The 21,529-nt window shown below is 31.9% G+C and overlaps 1 long non-coding RNA gene across 1 annotated transcript; it reads right to left on the bottom strand.

Annotated features, from left to right (window-relative positions):
* Positions 1–12,943: 12,943 nt before the first annotated feature.
* LOC149227355 (uncharacterized) lies at positions 12,944–21,326 on the bottom strand. Its single transcript, XR_016247126.1, has 4 exons — positions 21,180–21,326; positions 20,767–20,872; positions 20,590–20,648; positions 12,944–13,064 (listed from the first exon to the last, which is right to left on the bottom strand). It is a non-coding gene; the product is annotated as an uncharacterized LOC149227355 (long non-coding RNA).
* Positions 21,327–21,529: the final 203 nt, after the last annotated feature.

Genomic DNA, 21,529 nt, shown 5'->3' with positions numbered 1-21,529 from the left:
CTAACCTTTGTTCGTGAATATTTAGGATCATTCTTGTTCTTCTTCCAACTAATGTACACGTGATTGAGTGTGAGTTTACGAAAGCTGAATATGATTTTCAGACAACTTTGTACATAAGATCTAAGGCAAGCACATCTCTATTAATATGTGGAAAAAAAATATCATAGTTAGTTTTGTTTTTTTTTTTTTATGATTTTGGTTCGACCTAAAAAATATATGGTATTTATTTCTATTTATAGGTTGATGGATATTCTCATTCAAATAAATCCATAACGACGAAAGAGGAGAGTGCCCAATTTTCCTTGAATTAGTTGACGGTGCAGTCGTGACTCCTTGTGCACATCATATGTGTTGTGAGCACTTGCTAACAAGTTGGTGTAGCTCTTTGGATGGTTCTTGTACTACTTGTTCTAATTCTAGTCACTTTTCTTTGTATGACTAGATTACTTTGTTTGTAGATTATTGTGTTTTATTAGATTCTGCAAGTCATGCTACAATGATGTTACATTGAGGTAAATCCATTGAGTTTTTTTTATTTGGTTAAAAATAGGGGATGCATCAATCGAGGTTTTAGAAAAATTATGCCATTATGTATCAAACATTTTTTTTAAATCAATGCCTATATATAAAATTTCAAGGACTACCATAATTCCTCACATAATTCTTTAAAGGGTGCTAGCTCAATGGAAGAGCACTTACCTTATAAGTAGGACGCGGGTGGTCCAATTCCATTATGCCCTAAAATGAATTAATCAATGATATTGTAGTTTATTTTTAATTAAATACTTTTTAATATTGACCTATTTCAATGGTGAGAGATTTTTTTGGATTCATTATAACTTTATAGCGCCTTTAAAGTGACAAAAGTGATTTTTTCTTTAAATATATTTTTCTATTGTCTCTAGAGAGACAATAGCTAGGATTAAAGGCAAATTGTCTCTATCAAGACAACATGTCTTTAATCCTAACTATTGTCTCTGGGGAGGCAATAATGAAATTGTCTCCTAAGAGACAATGTTTGTCTTATATATTGTTTTTATAAAGATAATTTTTAAGATAATAATTTGAGACACTTGCTTCAAGACAAAGCACAATTTTTTTTTCTCAAATTAAGACAATTTCCCCAAAAATTGTCTCATATATTATCTTAAAACCCCTCTATGTTGTAGTAATCATTCCGATCTTGTTATTTTAGTTGGTTCCTCTTGCTATTTTGAAGTTAAATATATCGCTTCGAGCGGATGAATAGGAGGATAAAAATTTAAATGTTTTCCATCTTCACTCGTTGAGTATCTACTTAAATTTACTTAAATCTTTGTATAAAATGATATTCCGAAGATCAATTTTTAACATCAATGATTATTTTATGGAATAATTTATATTTATAAATTAAAAAAATATGAAGGTAAAAGTTTATGTTATTACATAATTTATTAATATATATTTATAAACATAAATCGAAAAAAAAAGATGATGAAAGTTTAAGTGTTTTCTATTTTCACTTATTATAATTTAAAATTCTTTAAATCTTTATTTAAAATGATATTTTGAAGGATATCATTTTTGGGTTAAGGATTTCTTCATTAAATAATTTATAAATATAAATTTAACAAAAGAGAGGATGAAAGTTTAAATGTTTTATGGATTATTTATTTAGATATTTTAAAATATTTATATAAAATGATATTTTGAAAATCAACGTTTCGTATCAATAATTATATTATTTAATAATCTATAAATATAAATTTTAAAATTTTTTTATAATATAAGAAAATGGAAGTTTAAATATTTTTTATTTCTATTTATTGAGTATTTATTTAAAATTCTATAAAAGGATAGTCAACTTGTTGCGTCAATGATTATATTATTAAATAATTAACTTTTTTAAAAATGAGAAAGATGAAAGTTTAAATGTTTTATTTTTTCATATGGTAAGGATTTATTTAAAAATTTAAAAATTTTGACATTTTAAAAGTGAATTTTTCGTGTCGCCCACTGCATTATTGAATAATTTATAAATTTATATTTAAAATATATATACTATAAAATAATAATCATGTGAATATGAATATAGTATAATAATAAATAAATAAAGTTTAATTGTTGTCAATCATGGTCCAATGTCACATTGTGACAAAGATTGTCTCAATATGAAAATAAATCATAGTCAATCATGGTCCAACGTCATATTGCGACAAATATTGTTTCAATATGAAAATCAACCATAGTAAACCATGTTTATTTTAGGGTTTATAATATCAATCCATTGGGTTAAATATTATTCCCTTGGGTTTATAATCCTTTGGAGTTTTAATATTAACCCTTTGAGTTTATAATATCAACCCCTTGAGTTTATTAATCTAAGGGTTCATAACCCTAGGGTATAATATTATTCATAGGGTTTATAATACTAATCCTTGGATTTAATATAAATCCCTCTGGTTCATAATCATGGCTAACCATGGTCTAACATGACATTATGATAAAGATTGTCTCAATATGAAAATCAATCATGGTGAACCATTGTCAACCATCGTCAATCATGGTCAACCATGGTCCAATGTCACATTGTAACAAATATTTTCTCAATATGAAAATCAACCATGGTTGAACGTCATTGTGACAAAGATTGTCTCAACTTCAAAATCAATGATGGTAAACCATTGTCAACCATGTTTGTTTTAGGGTTTATAATATTTATCTTAGGGTATATATACCTTGGGTTTATATATCAACCCCACCCTAGAAGATCAAAAGTATCTCTCTATTTTAACTAGCTCAAAGAAGAAAATTAATATAGCAAAGATTAGAACGAATTCTCATGAGCTCCATAGTGAAACAAGTTGTTGGGCAGTTCCTAAAACACCATGGATGGAAAGGATCTACCATATATGTGAGAATAGGAACATCGAGGATGAAACCCACTTCCTCATAGAGTGCCCCACGTACAACCACATTAGATCTCAGTGTCACAATCTTTGTTACAATACTAACCTTCCTAGCCTTTTACAATGTCAAAATTATAGTGAGTTCAGGAGGCTTCTCTCCAACGATGAAACCCACTTCATCTTAAAGTGCCTCACGTACAACCACATTAGATCTCAGTTTCACAATCTTTGTTACAATACTAACCTTCCTAGCTATTTACGATATCAAAATTATAGTGAGTTTGGGAGGCTTCTCTCCAAGCTTTTCGAGCATAGGAATAAAATCTTAAATCAAAATAAATAATTTGTTTCTTTGGGTCCGATAGATCAATGTTTGGTCTTGGTGGACGTTAACCATCATCATCATCATTAATTCCTTAGGTTTAATGTTATTCCTTTGAGTTTATAATCCTTTAGGTTTTTAGTATTAATTCCTTGGGTTTATAATATCAATCCCCTGAGTTTATTAATCTAAGGGTTCATATTCTTAGGGTTTATAATATTAATCATTGGGTTCATATTCTTAGGGTATAATATTATTCATAGGGTTTATAATATTAATCATTGGGTTCAATATAAATCCTTTGGGTTTATAATCATGGTCAGTCATGGTCAAACGTCATATTGTGACACATATTTTCTCAATATAGAAATCTATCCTGCTCCAATGTCGCATTTTGACAAAATATTGTTTCGATATGAAAATAAACCATGGTCAACCATGTTTATTTTAGGGTTTAAATTGTTTATCTTAGGATTTAAATTGTTTATCTTAGGGTTTATATACTTTGGGTTTATAATATTATTTCCCTAGGTTTTAGTTTTAATCCCTTGGGTTTATTAGTTCCTTGGGTTTATCATATAAATTCCTTAGGTTTATTAATTTAAGGTTTCATAGGGTTTATAACATTAACCCTAAGGATTAATATAAATCCCTTGGGTTTATAATATAAATCTTTTGTATTTAATATTAGTTATTGGGTTTATAATGCATTATAATATTAATCTTGTGTATATAAATCTTTTGTTACATTTAATATTAGTTCATGGATATATAATGCCTTATAATATTAATCTTTTGTGTTTAATATTATTCCAGAGACTTATAATACATTAGATTTATAATATTAATAAAATTTTTAGTTAAAAATATCAATAATAATTATATTATTGATAATATCACTAATATTAAAATATAATAATTATTATTATAAATTTTCATTATAAATCTTATATTTATTATCATATTTATAATATAATGATAATAATATTTTATATTAAAATTATTATTTTTTATTATTACTATAATTATATATTTATTAATATTAATATTAAATCTATATTTATTGGTATTTATTTCTTAATATCAATTATATTTATTAATATGAGTGTACATGTGATTAATATATCTTTCTATAAATCTATACCAACCACATTTATTAATATAATTGTGCTATCTATTCTATATATAAATAAATAAATAAAATTTTAATTTTAATTTCTTAAAATTTAAAATTAAATTTCTTAAAATTGAAATTTTTATTTCTTTCAAAACTAATAAATTGAGCGTTATTTCGAAGTAACCCAAAATTTTAAATTGCAAATTTAATGTGAACCTGCAATTCTGGGCCGGTGGGGACGGAGGATAAAGAAATTAACCACTGCAGTGAAGGTTTGGTTTTATTCAACGAGAAACTGGTGGGAATAACGGACCAAGACACTGAACGCTACAATTAAAATGAAGAGCAGGTTTCTTTGAGCCTTGCCTCGGGCAACACTATTCCGCTCTTGTCATTTTAACAGGTTCATCTTCCCTTACACATTCTTTATTATTTTAAAATTAAACCTGTGATTTTTATGAGTCAGAACAGTCGGGAAAAATGAAATTGTTTTTAGTGTGATTTTTTGGATTTGCTGGTGTGAGAATCTGTTGAAAATTTTGAGATAAAATCTTGATTTGTGTTATTTAAATTGATTTTTTAACCATAAAAACCCTAAGACATTTTGATTTTGCAAATATTACTTATACAATTTATGATTTCAATAAATTATTACAAAATTTTAAAAAAATTTGACAAAAAAACCCAAAAAAATAACTTCCAAAAAATAACTCAAAAAATATTAAATGTATTGAGTATTTATTTAAAACTCGATAAAATAACATTTATGAAGGTCAACTTTTTCAAATCAATAATTAAAATATGAAAATGAAAGTTGAAATGCATGCGTATTAATTAAAACCTCTTTAATTTTTTATATAACTTCCAAAAAAATAACTCAAAAAATATTAAATGTATTGAGTATTTATTTAAAACTCTATAAAATAATATTTATGAAGATCAACTTTTTCAAATCAATAATTAAAATATGAAAATGAAAGTTGAAATGCATGGTTGCGTATTAATTAAAACCTCTTTAATTTTTTATATAAAATAATATTTTGAAGGTCAGATTATCTTTCAGCGATTACAATATTGAATAATTTATAAATATAAATAATAATAAAATAGAATCAAAATTGAGATGTTTTCTGTTTTCACTTATAAGTATTTGTTTAATTTTTTTCTAATTTTTATATAAATGATATTTTAAGAGTGAACCATTTTTTATATAAAATGATATTTTAAAGGTTAACTCGTAGTGTTCTGTAATTACATTATTGAATAATTTACAAATTTAAATTAATATAAATAGTAATAATAAATGAAGAAAAAAGGATGAAAGTTTAAATATTTTGCATTATCAAAAGAGATATTTAAGTTTAAATCTGTATTTATTTAAATTAAAATTATTTAATTATTTAAATTTATTTAATTAATTGATTGTTTTTTAGTATTTGTTTAATTTTTTTATATAAAAGGATATTTTAAAAGTCAATTTTTGGTGATTATATTATTAAATGATTTATAAATTTAAATTTAAATTAAAAAATAAAGAAAGGAAAAAAAATAGTAGTAAGTTTAAATGTTATGTGTTTAAAAAAATTAAGAGGATAAACATTTAAATGTTTTTTATTTTTATTTATTGAGTATTTATTTAAAATTATATAAAATGATATTTTGAAAGTAAATTTTTATATATATGGATGATAATAATGAATAAATAAATATTTATTGAAAAGGTTTTCCGTGTTTTGAGCCAGGACAAGATGATATGAATTTTGATATGATTATCGCTGAAAACCTTCTCAATAGACATTGATATTCACAGAAGCCTAAATTCAATAAATAAATATTGTTTATATAATTGAATAGATTATAAATATATTGAAATGATAAACACTATAAAATAATGATAATATAAGTATAATATATGTTATAATAATATTGATAACCATTCTACTCTGTGTTAATATATGAAGGTTATTGGGTAAGCTTATATTATAATAATATGTTTCATTCAATATTTTCTTTCACTTTTACTCTTAGATATCTTATATCTAAAAATGAAAGTAAGAGAAATATTGGATAACACATACTAACTAAGATGATGTTAGATGGAATATTAAATAAAGCTTATTATGATAATATGTTCTACCTATATTGATGGGAGTTGTTTCACCTAATAATTCATTTAATGTTTAAAATAAGAATAAAAATGTTGAAAATAGCAATAAGAAACGCTAAAAATAGCATTGCTATAAATAGCATTTCGGGATTTACTCAACTCTGTTTGAAATAGAAAAAATTAGAAATGCTAAAAATGACATTGTTATAAATAGCATTTCGGGATAGATTCCAATTTTAATTAGTCCTTGCATTAAAATTCGAATTTAGTCTCACTAGATGTTTGAAAAATAATTAATTAATTCATATCGAGTTAATTAATTGTAGAAAATCAAACATGAAGTCTATGTGGAGACATGCAATAGTTTCTCCATTGATTGAGGAATTTATCCTTCAGTTAAAGAGATAAGGATGAGTTGTAATAATGAGTTGTAATTAGTTAGCTCAATTAACTGAGTTAAGTCCAGTTAGATTAGTTCCAACAATTTGTGGAATTAATTGTGAGTTCAGTGAGTTAATGCATGCACGCATGTAACTACTGCACTTCAGATAACTGGATATTCTCTCATAAATAACTCATGCATTCCAGTTCAATCAGAGACCCAATTGAGATTAGAGGAAGGGACAATGTACTATCAGTTGGAGGAATTTTCCTATATAGGAAACTCATCCATGCAGAAGGAATTATCTTCTTCAGGTTTGTGCAGTTATTTCAGAGGTCAGAGCAGTGTGTGAGGGATGATTACACATAAGTGGGAGCTTGAGGACCCAGAAGAAATTGCGCAAGGAAATAGGAGGCTTGGAGGGCAGATGAGAAGGTTTGTGAGAAGCCTTTGGCTGTCTATGAGCAGCAGTTGGATTGCAGAGAGAGCAGGATAACTTGTGATTTCCACTTGTATGATAATACAGAGATTGGGGTTTTTAGCTGAGGATTTCCCCAAATTATTCTTCTGTGTTTCATGTGTATGATTTCTTCTTCTCTGTTATATGTGATCTGATTGATCGAGCTCAAATTGATTAAGCTTCTGCAAAGTTTGATTGTAGAAGTAGATCTAGTGTTTTGCTTTAGTATATTGCATAATATGTTGATTTACAGTGGGAATTTCTCCATGGTATCAGAGATAGTTGATCTGTGTATAAATTTCTACATGGTATCAGAGCAAAGGTGATCATAACAGTGAAAAATATACGAAGAAGAGAATTCGAAGTAAGAAAAAAAATTGGGCCCTGAGTTTGCAGAGCGGATCTGAAAATTTTTGTGCAAAATTTTCAGAAACAAATAGCAGATATGGATTTCTTGCGAAAAATACCCAAATTCAAACAAAAAAAATTGGTTGAATCAGAATTTGGATGAGGGAGATATCACTGATTTAAAATCAGCGTTTTTTCCAGAAAATTACGTGACATTGGGAAAGATGAAACAGACTGGTGTGCTAGCCAAGAACCTGTTTGATCTTGAGGTTTAAGATGCATGCAAAGCTTTGAGGAGCAAGGAAACTATTGGAGACTTGATCGTTGAGAGGGAGAGTACATTACCTCTCAACATGCAGCGCTAGAAGAAGTCTCAGACAATTATGGAGGAGCCACAATTAGTGAAGAAACATTAGGAGGTTGTGGAGCAATCACAATTGGAGAAGCCGAGAGGAGACCAAGTGGAGGCATTCACTCATGCATAGACCTCCAGTAAGGGGAAATTTCGAGCCAACTGGACAAAGAGATCACATGCAGCCATACCTCCAGGTGTGAGGTGGGGTGATGTGAAGTGATTGTCCCAAGAAGGCTGAAATAGGGGCAAGATCCTTGAGGTACCCACCCTATTGGATTAGACCTTGCTACGGGAGCCCTGACGAGGAGTAGTAGGACTGACTGAGTGGGTAGAGACAGATGCGAGTGGAGCGATAGAGGAAGCTTCAGCATCAAAGAATGTTTCTAGCCCAACAGGGAGGTCATTTGGGAGATCAATTACTTACTTCTCAGTAACTGAGTTGCAGTGTAGCAGTGGGCAACACGATGCAACATGATTAGAGGAGATGCATTGTGGATGTAGTACTCGGAGATAGGACCAGCAGTAGCATGGATGCAGTAGGAGGAATCAGTGTGATTGATGCAGTGAGAGATCAAAGTGACAGAGACTAGAGTAGTCAAATACTGAAGAGCACAGATGTGCATAATTTTCAGTCGATAGAGGAAATAGCAGTAAGAGACTTTGATGAAAAAAGCATCATTCTAATTCAGGTTGAATATTTTTTTGTTTCTAGAGTTGTTGGAGCAACAACACTAGGGAGAAGTTTTGCATGCAGAACATTCCAAAGGTTCAGGATCATTTTCGAGTTGAATGCCTTTCTTGTTGAGAGGGAGTGTTGAAAATAACAAGAAGAAATGCTAAAAATAACATTTTAGGATATACTCCATCTCTGTTGGAAATAGAAAAAAATTAGAAATGCTAAAAATAGCATTGCTATAAACAACATTTCGGGATAGATTCCAATTTTAACTAGTCCCTGAATTAAAATTGGGAGTTAAAATTCGAATTTAGTCTCACTAGATGTTTGAAAAATAATTAATTAATTCATCTTGAGTTATTTAATTGTAGATAATCAAACATGAAGTCTATGTGGGGACATGCAATAGTTTCTCCATTGGTTAAGGAATTTATCCCTCAGTTAAAAAGATAAGTATGAGTTGTAATATTGAGTTGTAATTAGTTAGCTCAGTTAACTAAGTTAAGTCCAGTTAGATTAGTTCCAACAGTTTGTAGAATTAATTGTAAATTCAGTTAGTTAATGCATGCATGCATATGACTGTTGCACTTCAGATAACTAAATATTCTTTCATAAATAACTCATGCATGTTAGTTCAATTAGAAACTCAGTTGAGATCAGAGGAAGGGATAGTGTACTATCAATTGGAGGAATTTTCCTATATAGGAAACTCATCCATGCAGAAAGAATTATCTCCTTCAGGTTTGTGCAGTTATTTCAGAGGTCAGAGCAGTGTGTGAGGGATTGTTACACATAGGTGGCATCTTAAGGACCCAGGAGAAACTGCACAAGGAAATAGGAGGCTTGGAGGGTAGATGAGAAGGTTTGTGAGAAGCCTTTGATTGTCTATAAGCAGCAGTTGGATTGCAAAGAGAGAAGGATAGCTTGTGAGCTGATTCTTTTTGTAATCTGAACATATTTCCACTTGTATGATAATACAAAAATTGGAGTTTTTAGCCGAGGCTTTCCCCAAAGTATTCTTCTGTGTTTCATGTGTATGATTTCTTCTTCTCTGTTATATTTGTTCTGATTGATCTATCTCAAATTGATTAAGGTTTCGCAAAGTTTGATTGTAGAAGTAGATCTAGTATTTTGCTTTAGTATATTGCATAATCTGTTGATCTAGAGTGGGAATTTCTAAAAAAATAAAAAACCTTAATTAGTATGTTTTAATATTTTAGTTTTAAAATATAGTTTATCAATATTTAAGAAAATTAGTAAAAAATTAATTGTCATCTTTTAATATTTTGTTTTTAATATGGAAGATATTCATAAGAAGGTTATTTAAATCTAAAATATTATATTTTATTTAATATTAAAGAAAAATTAGTAAAAAAATAATTGTTATATTTTAATTTCTTGTTTTTAAGATGGAAGATATTCATAGAAAAGTTATCTAATTGTAATATTTCTAAATTGAAATTAAAAATTAATTTAGATATTGTAATCAACTATTCACATTTGTAAGGTTAAAAAGAGAAGTTTGAATAGGTTACTGAGATCACTTTACATTATTTAAAGACTATAGTAAATAAGACTTATGAAAGACTAATGACATTTTGATAATTACTTAAATAATGAATATTTTACAGTTATGAAAATCTCAGAACTTAAGAGGGCATACCGAAAACAAACTCCAACCTCCACACAGTTAAGAACAATTAGAGACAATTATACATTTTTTTCTTGGAGATAAAAAGGGATCTCAGTGCAAAGAAAGGGGTTCAGTCTTGTTGGGTGTGGACCCCGATTACCTTCTTTATTAGAAGGTATCACCGCATTGGACACCATTTCGTAATGTAGCGACAATGCCACCTATTTATGTGCTTCGCCACAGGGGGCAAGGATGATTATTTGGAGGCCCCCATGGTGGGGGATCAGGGGAAATGCCCTCGAAGCTAAAAATAGATGTAAAATTTCCTTGTTAAATGTTGTAATTTCATAGTCAATCTCGGTCATTCATTAGGCAAAAATTTAACGATAGAAATTATGCTTAATTTAGGGTTTTTCCCCTAGAAGGCAACCCCTCACTATATATGAGGGAATTGTATTGCATCTATGTAGATGTGTATTCAGAGCGAAAAAGAGAGAGAATATTATGTGAGAGCAAAGAAGAAATTACATCAGATCTATTGTAGGTTGTATCTATTTAATTTGCTAGATAATATAAAAGAAAGTACTCGTTGTTTCTCCATGGACATAGCCCAAATTGGGTGAACCACATATATCTGTGTCTCTCTTGTTTTATGTGTTTTTAGTGTTTATATTTCTGCAATATTTTATGTGCTTCATTGCTCTGTAATATATAATTTTCTAACAAGTCTTTTGTTTGAGGAGAAAAAAGTAAGGAAGAAAGATTTGTGTGACATTAACAAGAAAAGATACTCTGAGCTGGACTTGAGTGAATGGATAAAATTGTTATAGAGAGGACTCTGTGATTTAAAAGCTTGGATTGTAGTCTTGATGTCTTTTGCCTCATTCAAAGAAAAAAATATTGTTACCTACTATACGAGAGTGGAGCTCGGGGGGAGAAGCAGACATCATTTCCCTTTTCGTCGTTAGGTGTAGAAGGTCTCACCCTTGTTGAATTTGTGGATTTAGCACAGATAGATAAGTATTCTTAAATTGTCTTAATTCGAACTATGAATTTATAAATTGGTAACTAACTTTATTGTTTGTGGTGTAGTCTATGAATATAATTATTTACATGTGTTCTTATGTAGATAAAAGAACTGTATAAGCAGTACTAATGAAAAACACATTAAACTTAAATAATGTATTTGACACAGTAGGTTCAGTAGTTTGTTCTTGGAACCCTATATGAAATTATTGATGCTTTATTATTTGAGTAATAAACTTATCTAAGTAATAAAATGTTATTTTGGGAAGGGTCTATGTGGTAACAAATAGGGGGAATTAAACCCAAATAAGGGAACTGGAACGTGAATATGTCTGTGTAATAATAAAATAAAAGTATATTTTAAAGCTATTGTAAGAAAAACAGAGTAATAATGGCCTTAGAACCCCTCATGTATTTATTCATTTTTTTTTTGGGTTGTGATTCACGGACACCTTGGTCAACGGGTGGTCGCTACATTCACGGAAAAATATGGGCTAATCAACCCCGAAGGGATTTAGCCCCGCGGCCCACTAGCAAGGCCTAACCGCAAGGGCTTTAGGCAAAATGGAAACTGTGACCTCCCAAACAACGAGGCACTGATTTTGATCAACTGAGCTAACCCTTGGGGCTAGAACCCCTCATGTATTATGTTTACAAATAAAAGTTATGGAAATTGGATGAAGAGTTTTAGAGCAGGCTGCTGGTAATAGCTACCAAGTCCAGTCTTCTTGAATCTTGATGTGAATGGACTATATTGAATTAAGGTTTCTTAAGGTTAAAAAAAGCAATAGATAAAGATAGAATAATGAATTGAACCGATTTCAGTGCCTGTAGAAATTTCAGTTACTCAACATATGTAATCGGACTAACTGTGTTTCAAGCAAAATTCTCAACCATTATATCATTCATTGGTTAAATATAACCATTGGAAAACAATGAAATCCAACGAATATAGTAAGAAAAATCATTGTTTTGAGACTTCCATTTTCTAAATATGAGCAAATTCGAACTAATTTCGAATAGTAAATTCTTCCTTACAAATGGAACAAATTAAACACATGAATATTAACCCAGGAATTACAATTTATAATTAAGGATTTCATGTTCAAAATGACTAGAAGTATCTGATTAAAAATGGAGGAATTCTAATAACAATAGTTAATGAAATAAATAACTGTTTCAATGCAACAAACTTTGTTTCAGAAGATAATGAGTTTAGGGCTAAATAGGTAAACCGATTACGAAAAGACAAAGCACAATAAACCTCAATGTGAACTCAACAAAACATATACAATGCTTAATGAGATTACAAAAATTACTATTTACTTTCAAACATAAAATATCTGGTAGACTTAAGGAGTCACTGGCAGTATTGCCATGTTTGAATTAACAAACCAGGAGAAGCTAGAGTTCAGAAAGCCCCATTTCTAAATTCTACACGCCAAAACAAGTAGAAAGGCCCCTGGTAATTAGGATATCAGAATCGTGAAACTGTCATCTAAAACCCTTGTGAAAGCTTCCCTGAAAGTTATAAAACATGTAGGGAATGAAAACCCTAAGCGGTATCAGGAAACCAACAAACAAAACTATGAAATCATGCGTATGATTACAAGGAAGACAAAGAGAGGTAAAAATTACCCAGAAACAAGGAGTTTGACTCTCTGAAACCTTGAGATGCCACCCCCATTCAGTAAATCTGGTAATGTTGTGAACCCATAAATTGAATGTGCTAGAAGCATGGTGCCTAAACCTGTATCATACAATCCATAAACAATTTAGAAAACTATCAGAGAGCCTGAGGTTAAAGTAAGTAAGAGAAAAAGACTTAAGCAACATTTACCTGTGCAAGTGGGTGTTCTCAATAACTCTACTGTAAAACTGTAGAGACCATAAGGTCGAAATTTTATGAAGAAGAAAACAACTGGAAGACAAATGGAGCAACCCATGAGATTTGCTAAAGATTAAAACATAGAACTGATGAAAGACCTTGCAAGTATTACAAAACTGACAGTAAAACACCCAAAATCGCATGGAGTGACCCTTAACAACAACTTCATTAGCACTGGGTTGCAAAGCGTGGCCTCAGAGTAGTGAGAGAGGAAAATGACCAATTGAGGTTGCAGGTACCCCAGAACAGAACCCCAACTTCTTGCAAATGGATGTATATCATTGGATTAGTATTAGAAATATCAACGGTTGCAAGATATAGAGTTGTATGCCATAGGAAACCCAAATTGTATTCCACCAAACCCTCTTGATGCTTCGATCAACCACTCTAAATATTGGGTTAAGGCACATGGGATGTAACGAGGTTGCCTCATTAAAATTTCATTCAAATATATTTATGATACATTAATTTCCTCCTTACACAATAGTGTTCTAATACATAGGTTGTTATAATATGGTTTTCAGGGTTTTGTAATAACACAATAAAGTTTGAAATGGTTAAATTAGAGTAGAGTAATTAATCCTTTTTTTAATCTATGTGTTAAAGAGTTATACATGTTACAAGTGGCATCAGAGCCATAGGTTTCAGCATTGTGGCCTTGAGCAAGAAAAAAAAATATTGTTAAAAACCAAAATATTTAAATGCACTAAGAGGAGAAAAGATATAGTATGAAGAGGGGGCGCGGAGTCACCCAACCCTGTGGCGTGGGATTTAATCCGAATATGTGGGTCTAGTTGGAGGAAGGTACAACAAATGAGAATATTGTGCTATTAGAGATTGTTCAACAATTACAAGCAGAAATGATGAATTTGCACACTCACAACAAGAGACTTAGATTAAAGCATGAGCGAATCCTGAAAATCCTCTCAGATCGACAGAGCCTAAGGGACCCAGATCCTAGTGAAGATAATAGAAACAAAGAGTAGTCAAGGCAACAACAGAGAGGTCATTCAGAAACAGACGAAACTCAAATGAATAATGACGAAGAGTCAGGAAATACTTTTGGAGGTAGAAGGGCTAAGAAGCCAAAGATTGAGATACAGGGGGGATTTAAGAAAATAAAGCCTCCCTTAGTCGATGGAGAAAAAGAAAAGGTTGTAGAGGCTTGGTTGATCAATATGAACCAGTATTTCTAGATTTACGAATATGATGATAACTTAAGGGCTCGACTAGCTATGTATCAATTGCGAAGTAAAGCTACCCTTTGGTGGGAAGAGGTTAAAATAGTTTGAAATGTTGACAAGCAGGAGGTGACTTGGGATACCTTCCACAAATATTTCAAGGATAAATACTTGACAGAAAGATTCTATGATGAGAAGGCTAAGGAATTCCATGACTTCACTTTGGGACAATAGTCTGTGGATGAATTTATAACCAATTTCACTTCCTTGCTGCGTTATGTTCCATACATATGAGAAGAAAAAGAGAAATTATGACGCTTCTTAAGCAATCTACCTACTCGTATGAAAGAATGAATAGATTTCATCAACCCCAAAACAATGGATGAAACTATTCGAAAGGCTCGAATCTGTTATCAAAAGATGCAGAAGAAAGGTGAAGGTAATAAGATATGGCCAAACAAAAAGGGACAAAAAGGATTTTCGCGTAATTTCAAAGCCACCAGATGAGGTGGGATGAAATCTGTACCCAAAAAAATGGGGGGGGGTGGGGGCGAGGAACCTTGGGGAAAAATCAAGAGCGAAACTGGAATCCTAATGAAGAAAAAACAATTGAAATTTTCAACAAGACGGAACTTGGACAACCACCAAAACCACCCCCGCAATGTTGGGGTTGTGGAGAACCCCACTACTATAAGAAATATCCTCAGCGTTCCAAAAACGAAATTATAGCAAGTGTTCAAAAAGCTTCTACGGTGGCAAATGTGTCTAGGAACATACCAAGGATTAATGTTGCTTTGGAAGATCATCAAGCAGAGTATCAACCCACTATGGTGGAGTTTGAAGGTAGGATAGCTAACCAGGTTGTGTATATTTTGATTGACCCAAGAATTGTGTATATTTTGATTGACCCAAGAAAAATTCTTAGTTATGTTAGTCCAAAAATAGTAGAAAAATGTCATTTTTCAAGTTTGAAATTTAAGATTTCATGGCTAGTGAAATTAAACGCAGGGGAAAACGTAGAGTGATAGCCAAGATACAAAGATGTCCCATAGAGATTCCAAGTCAATCCACTGAAGTAAACTTAAATATAATTACCTTTAGTTTCATATGATCTGTTAATTAGAATGGATTGGCAGGAGGAACATTGGTCCCTAGTAAATTGTAAGGATAAAACTATCTCTTTCCTCACAGATGAAGGAAACAGATAGGAAATACAAGGTATTCAGAGAAATATTAAGTTGTGGTTGATCGCTACTAACTAGTTAAAGAAATGCACTGGGAAAGGTTTCCAAATATATGTGGTGTAAGTTGAATATGCCAATTCAAAAGATAAATTGTCATTTCTAGAAGATATACCTGTTTTTCGAGAATTTATAGATGTGTTTCCGGAAGAGATACCAGGATGACCTCTGAAAAGAAGCATTAAATTCATTATAGAACTCATTCTTTGAGCTTCCCCAGTGTCAAAAGCACCATACCATATGAGTATTCCTGAGTCAACTGAACTCAAAATGCAACTACAAGAATTACTCAACAAAGGGTACATCCGCCCAAGTGTGTCGCCTTGGGGGGCACCTGAATTGGTCGTGAAGAAGAAAGATGGAATGCTGAGACTTTATATGGACTATAGGAAATTGAACAAATTAACCATCAAGAACAAGTATCCTCTGCCAAGAATATATGACTTGTTTGATCAAGTCAAAGGCATCACCGTATTCTCCAAAATCAATTTGCGATTGGGGTATCATCAAATCCGAATTAAGGATGAAGATGTCTGTAAAATAGTGTTTAGAACATGATATGGCCACTATGAGTTTATTGTATTACCTTTTGGTCTGACTAATGCTATGGCAACCTTTATGAGTTTAATGAATGGGATTTTTCACCCCTATCTGGACAAGTTCATTCTAATTTTCATTGATGATATTTTAATTTATTCGAAAAATGAAAAAGAACATAAAGAGAATATGGGGATTGTCCATAAAACCTTAAGAAAAAATCAACTTTATTCCAAATTCAGTAAATGCGATTTTTTTAAGGAACAAATATAGTACTTGGGGCATGTGATATTCTCCGAAGGTATAACTATTGACCTAGAGAAGATTAGGACTATTTTAGATTGGCCTATCCCTAAAAATGTAGTAGATATTCATTCCTTTATGGTTTTGGCATGTTATTACCGTTGATTTCTAGAGGGGTTCTCTATGATCTCTTACCCCATGACATCTCTACAGAAGAAAGGGAGAATTTTCAAGTGGATAGTTAAGTATCAACTCAGCTTTGAGCAATTAAAACATTTATTAACATTCACTTCAATATTGAAAGTGGCTAACCTGGAAAAGGAATTTATTGTTTGCACGAATCCCTGTCAGCAAGGAGTGGGAGGTGTTTTGATGCAGGATGGTAAAGTGGTGGCCTGTGAGTCTAGGAATCTCAAAGAGCATGAGCAGAGGTATTTGGCTTACAATCTAGAACTTACTGCGGTAATGCATGCATTGAAGGTATGGAACCATTATTTGTTAGGAAATAAATTCTTTCTAATGACAGATCATAACATCTTAAGTAATTTCTTTAAACAACATAATTTCAATGCACGGCAAGCTCTATGGACAACATTTCTGAGTGAGTTTTTCTTTGATATAAGACACCTTAAGGGAATATAAAATTGAGTAGCAGATTCTTTAAGTAGAAAAGTCCAATTTGTGTATGAAATTTAGTATCATTACATAGAGTTTGATGTGACAGAACAACTCAAGGAAGTTGTCCTTAAGGATCATGAATATAATTTTTTATGGTAGCAAACTAAACAAATGCAAAATTCCGGGAAACCATCTGAGTATGGTAGAGATGATAGAAATTTACTAATTTTTAGGGGAGGGTGTATGTTCCCAATAAAATAAGATTTAAGCAAATGTTGTTAGATGAGTTTCACTGCAACCATTATGCCGCTCACCCTGGTTATTAGAAGTTGTTCTCTGGAATTAAGAAGGGGTATTTTTGGCCTGGAATGAGAAAGGATATCATGATATATCTGGCGAAGAGTTTAGAATGTTTGCAAGTTAAATATGAGCATCAACACCCTGATGGATTATTCCAACCACTCCCTATACCTGAGTGGAAATAGGAAATGATCACATTAGATTTTATAACCATACTTTTGAGAACTCAGAAACAACATGATTCCATCATGGTGGTGGTGGATAAGTTGAGCAAAATTCTCATTTTATTCCTCTAAAATCTACTTATAAAACAGTGGAAATCGCAGACATTTTTATGAAAGAAATATTATGATTGCACGGTATGCGAAAGGTAGTGATTTCAAATAGAGATGTAAAATTTACTCTGCATTCTAGAAAGCTCTTTTTACAGGGCTAGATACTCAGATTCAATTTAGTACCTCTTATCACCCCCAAACAAATGGACAAACAGAGCGAGTCAATTATGTATTGGAAGATATGTTATGAATGTATGTGATGTAACAACCAGGCAAATGGTAATATTATCTTCATTTGCTTGAATTCACTTATAGCAACCCCTACCATGAATCATTAAAGATGAGCCCCTATGAAGTTTTGTATGGAAGAAGGTGCAAGAGTCCAGCCAATTGGCGAAACCCAGAAGACAAAATGATCTTAGGACTCGACATGCTAGCAGAGATGGAACAAGAAGTAAGGAAATTTCGACAAAAATTGCAAGCGGCTCGAAACAGACAAAAAGCCTACACAGATAAAAAGGGAATTTACAAATAATTCCAGGTCAAATACCATGTCTATGTCCGGGTAAGATGCAAGAAAAACACTTTGTAGTGGAGTAGTTGTGCTAAATTGGCACCCCACTATTGTGGTCCTTTCCAATTCCTAGAAAGAATAGGACCAGTAGCCTATCGGCTTGCTCTTCCTCACCACATGAAAGTGCATAATGTGTTTCACGTGTCACTATTAAAGAAATATGTGTATGATCCCACACACATTATTAATTGGCAAGATGTGTAAGTAAGAATGAATAAATTTGAATTATATAATATCAAAGCTAAAATAAATAAACTAATGGTGATAATGATGTTTTGACAGGTCGAACTAAGATAGGGAATTTCTGGTAGAACCACTATGTATTCTCGATCGGAGAGAAACAACACTGCAGAAGTGAGTTATCCTCCAGGTTAAGTGTAGTGGAAGCACTTTAGCCCATAGGACGCCACTTGGGAAGACAAACATCTCATGAGACAAGCTTATCCTACTCTGTTTCGTGGGGTACAGTAAACACCGAGGATGGTGTTTTTCCTGGGGGGAAGATGTAATACCTCCGTGATAACAAAAAAAAAAATCACTTTACTTTATTTAAAGACTATAGTAAATAAGACTCATTAAAGACTAATGACATTTTTATGATCACTTGAATAGTGAATAATATTATTTTATGGTTATGAAAATCTCGAAATACAAGAGGGGAGATCAAAAACGAATTCCAACCTCCAAGCAGTTAGGAACAGTTAGAGACATTTATACCTTTCATTCCTGAAGATAAAAAAGGATCTCAGTGGAAAGAAAGGGGTTCAGTATTTTGTTTGAGGAAAAATAAGGAAGGAAGAAAGATACGTGTGACATTAACAAGAGAAGATATCATGTGCTGGACTTGAGCTAGTGGAATTGTTATAGATAGGAATCTGTGGTTTAAAATACTGAAGTGTAGTCCTGATGTCTTTTACCTGATTCAAAGACAAAAATATTGTTACCTATTGTCTTGGAGTGGAGGATGTCTTTTACCTGATTCAAAGACAAAAATATTGTTATCTATTGTCTTGGAGTGGAGCTCGGGGGGAGAAGTGGACGTCATTTCCCTTATCATGGTTGGGTGGAAAAGGTCTCACCCTTGTTGAATTCGTGTTATTTAACAGAGACAAATAAGTATTCTTGAATTGTTTTAATTCAAACTTTGAATTTATGAATGGGTAACTACCTTTAGTTTACGTGTAAGCAGTGCTAATGAAAAACACATCAAACTTAAATAATGTGAATACATCAAACTTAAATAATGTGAATATAATTATTTACATGTGTTCTTATGCAGATAAAATAACTCTATAAGCCGTACTAATGAAAAACACATCAAACTTAAATAATGTGTTTGACACAGTAGGTTCAGTAGTTTGTTCGTGGAACCCTATATGAAATTCTTGATGTTTTATTATATGAGTAATAAACTTATCTGAGTAATTAAATGCTATTTTGAGAAGGGCCTATTTGGTAACATTTAGGGGCAATTAAACCCAAAGAAGGGAACTGGAACGTGAATATGTCTGTGTAATAATAAAATAAAAATACAGTTTAAAAATATCGCAAGAAAAATAGAGTAATAACAACCCTGGAACCCCTCATGTATTCTATTTACAAATAAAAGTTACGGTAACTAGATGAAGAGGGCTTAGGGTTTTAGGGACCAAACTGCTGGTAACAACTACCAAGTCCAGTCCTCTTGACTCTTGATGTGAATGGAATAGACTAAAGTAAGATTCCTTAAGGTTAAAACAGAGAATAAACAGAGACAGAATAAAGAATCGAACCAATTTCGGTGCCTGTAGAAATTTCAATTACTCAATATATGCAATCAGACTAACTGTCTTTCGAGCAAAATTATGAACCATTATATCATTCATCAGTAAAACATAATCACTGGAAACCAATGAGATTCAATGAATACAGTAAGAACAATCATAGTTTAGAGACTTCCATTTTCTAAATATGAGCAGATTCAAGCTAATTCCAAACAATAAATTTTTCCTTACAAATGGACCGAATTAAACACATGAATATTAACCCAGAAATTGTAATTTATAATTAAGGACTTCATGTTCAAAATGACCAGAAGTAACTGGTTAAAAATAGAGGCAGTCTAATAATAATAGTTAGCGAAATAAATAACTGTCTCAACACACCGAACTCCGTTGCCCAAGGTAACGGGTTCAGGGTTAATCGGGTAAACCGATTACAGAAAGACAAAGCAAAATAAACCTCAATGGGAACTCAACAAAGCGTATACTATACTTAATTACATTACAAAAATTACAGTTTCCTTTCAAACGTTAAACCTCCAGAGCACTTAAGGAGTTACTGGCAGTATTGCCATGTTCGAATTAACAAACCAGTAGAAGCTAGGGTTCAGAAAGCCCCATTCCTAAACCCTACACACCAAAACAAGAAGAAAGGCACCTGGTATATAGGATATCGGAACCGTGAAAACACCATTTGAAACCCTTACGCTAGCTTACCTACAAGTTGAAAAACACGCACGGAATGAAAACCCTAGGCGGTATCAGGATACCAGCAAACAAAATTGTGAAATCATGTGTATGATTACAAGGAAGACAAAGAGAGGCAAAAAAATACCTAGAAACAAGGAGTTCAGCTCTCTGAAACCTGGATATGTCACCCCAATTCGTTAGATCTGGTAATGTTGTGCACCCAGAAATCGAATGTGCCAGAAGCATGGTGCCTAAATTTGTATCATGCAATCCATAAAAGAATTAGAAAACTATCAGAGAACCTGAGGTTATAGTAAATAAGAGGAAGAGACTTAAGCAACATTTAGCTATGCAAGTGGGTGTTCTCAATAACTTTGCCAGAAAACTGTAGAGACCATAAGGTCGAAATTTTCTGAAGAACAGAACAATTGGAAGACAGATGTAGCAACCCATGATCTTTACTGAAGATTAGGTCATAGAATTGATGAAATATCTTGCAAGCTTTGCAACGCTGACAATAAAACACCCAAAATCGCATGGAGAAACCCTTAACTACACCTTCAATGGTGTTGGGTTGCAGAGCGCGGCCTCTCGGGAATGAGATAGGCAAATGACCAACTGAGGTTACCGATACCCTGGAACAGAACCCTAACTGCTTGCAAATGGATGTACATCGTTATATTAATATTGGAAACCCCACTTGTATTCGACCAAACTCTCTCGATACTTCGATCAACCACTCTAAGATTGGGTTAAAGCGCATGAGATGTAATGAGGATGCCTCATTAAATTTCATTCAAATATATTTATGATACATTAATTACCTCCAAAATCAATATCGTTCTAATATTTAAGTTGCTATAATATAGTTTTGAAGATAATAACACGATAAAGTTTGAAATAATTAA

This window comes from Pinus tabuliformis, chromosome J (genome assembly GCF_031772625.1).
Source record: "Pinus tabuliformis cultivar Carrire ecotype Pingquan chromosome J, CPIR1, whole genome shotgun sequence".
Taxonomy (NCBI): Eukaryota; Viridiplantae; Streptophyta; class Pinopsida; order Pinales; family Pinaceae; genus Pinus; species Pinus tabuliformis.
This window is presented reverse-complemented; position numbering and strand designations above follow the sequence as displayed.